This window comes from Morone saxatilis, unplaced genomic scaffold, assembly GCF_004916995.1.
Source record: "Morone saxatilis isolate NCDOM2014 unplaced genomic scaffold, NCSU_SB_2.0 Contig8, whole genome shotgun sequence".
Classification (NCBI taxonomy): Eukaryota; Metazoa; Chordata; class Actinopteri; family Moronidae; genus Morone; species Morone saxatilis.
The window spans coordinates 18,765,642-18,767,783 of record NW_023340257.1 but is presented as its reverse complement, the minus strand read 5'-3'; positions in this window follow the sequence as shown (position 1 = coordinate 18,767,783).

Below are 2,142 nucleotides of genomic sequence, written 5' to 3'. Positions count from 1 at the left end.
GTTAATTAATGAATTTGGTTCAATATTTGCTGCAGCCCCTTTCCATTTCCAAGTGTAGTCCTAGATTCTATGGATTTATTTCACAACATGGTGACTACAGGTTATTTCCATGATTCCGACAATTATTTTCTCAAACAATTAATTAATAATTTTCTCTATAAAATCTTGAAAATGTCTCTGACAATTTGCTAAAGTCTTAAAATTGCTTGTTTTGTCTGACCAACAGTCCAAAGACCAAAGATATTCAATTAACTAAAAGCAACAAAATGTCAGCATATATATGAAAAAAATAATCTTTACCAGCTACAACATTAATGTGCACAGTAATGCATCAAAAATCACAATACAATAATAAAATCTAATATTCTGAAATGGGCTATTCTGTATACTTTTAGTACTTTTAATTTTAGGACTTCAAGTATATTTTGATGCTACTACTTTTATACTTTTACTTCAATAATATTGTGAATGTAGGACTTGTATTTCAGTATTTCTGTATTTCTACACTGTTGTATTGCTACTTTTACTTAAGTAGCCTAAAATATACTTTTAGTACTTTAAGTACTTTTTCCACCATGGTTCCATTAATCATATGCACAACAATTACAGTGAAGCAGTCATTCACAGGTAAATTCTTTGTTTTCAGGTTCCCTTTAACAATGCTCATTCAAAAATGTGTGAAAAGAAAATCACACAAGAAAAATGTAAAATTTGAATCTAAGGCATACAACATAAAATAGTTCAGAAGTTAAAATTTAGGAATACAATAATGTAAACTTAATGTAAAATATAATACTGTGCTGTGGTGAACCGGAAAACAGCAGTGAACAAAATGAATACACTTTTGTTTATATATATATATATATNNAGACACTTTTTTTTATATATATATATATATATATATATATATATGTATAGTGCCTTATTATATATATATTTGCACATGCACTTATGTGACAACAACCTGAAGCATAACATAAACACATTTTTGTCACAGAAAACAGCTTTATATGAATATCTCTTGAGCTTGCTGGGTCATTCTTTTTATTCTCTTTTGTCTGCTTTAGCGTATTTTTGAAACATATATAATACTCCTAAACACTGTGCTATGCTCTGTTTATTTTCCTTATTGTGATTATAGAGGGGGTTTCCCCAATGACACACTGGTTTCCATTGAAGCCCACGCACTATTTAACAGGAGGTCCTTCATTCCGCCTGTGCGGATTAATTCACGTGTGTGAGAAGGCTCGGCTTGTCAGTCAGACTTTGAACGGAGCACTGGCGCTCATCACTGCTAATCTCTGGCCATCAACGACGCTGCTGCTGCTGCTCACAGTTGTCATCGACCAGCCCAGAAATCTATAGATTAGGATGAACAGTTGCTGAGATAGGGCAGGAAAAAAATAAATAAAAAACCCAAGGGCAACAACAGTAGCGGGACCGAGCGGAGATTAAACGTTAGCGACTCGGGGAGTTGCGATGGTCCAGTTAAGGGATATTTTTCTAGCCTTGCTTCTTGTGGGCTGCACAGGTAAGACTCTTATTTGTCACTCACGCTCGCCTTTTGAAAAGAAGAATTGTTTGTGTTTCGCTCTGAATATCTATCCCTAGCCTGTTAATAGTGGTCAGGACCGACGGCATCCACTCGCCTCCCGGTCGCCCCTCTCCCTCCGCCCGCAGGCGCTCTGTTGAGCAGGTGCGGCGGTAACGGTACTGCGACTGCCGCTAATTAGCTTACTGGCGAGCTGGAGGATCTGTTGTGTTTAATTAAAGACAGCTTGCTGCTAATGTTGTTAACAGTGCCATTTTCTCTCTCTGGACACACACACACACACACACACTCTCTCTGTAGCTATATAACGCTGCTCTTTGCGTGACCAAGCCTGTTCGCTGACTGAGCGTTATTGTACATTAAATAAAACATGGTGCTCATGAAGGGCAGGCTTAAAAAAAAGAACAAAAAGCATATTAGTGTGAATGAAAATGTGGCTTGGGGATTTAAATTTTTTTTTATTTTTTTTTTTTACTGCATTTACAGTCGTGTTGGCTGTTGGTCTCAGCTTGGATGGGACGTGTTTGTTGTTGATGGGGAGTGATGCTGGGCTCCCTGTATTTGTACACACACATAACTGCACACACTCT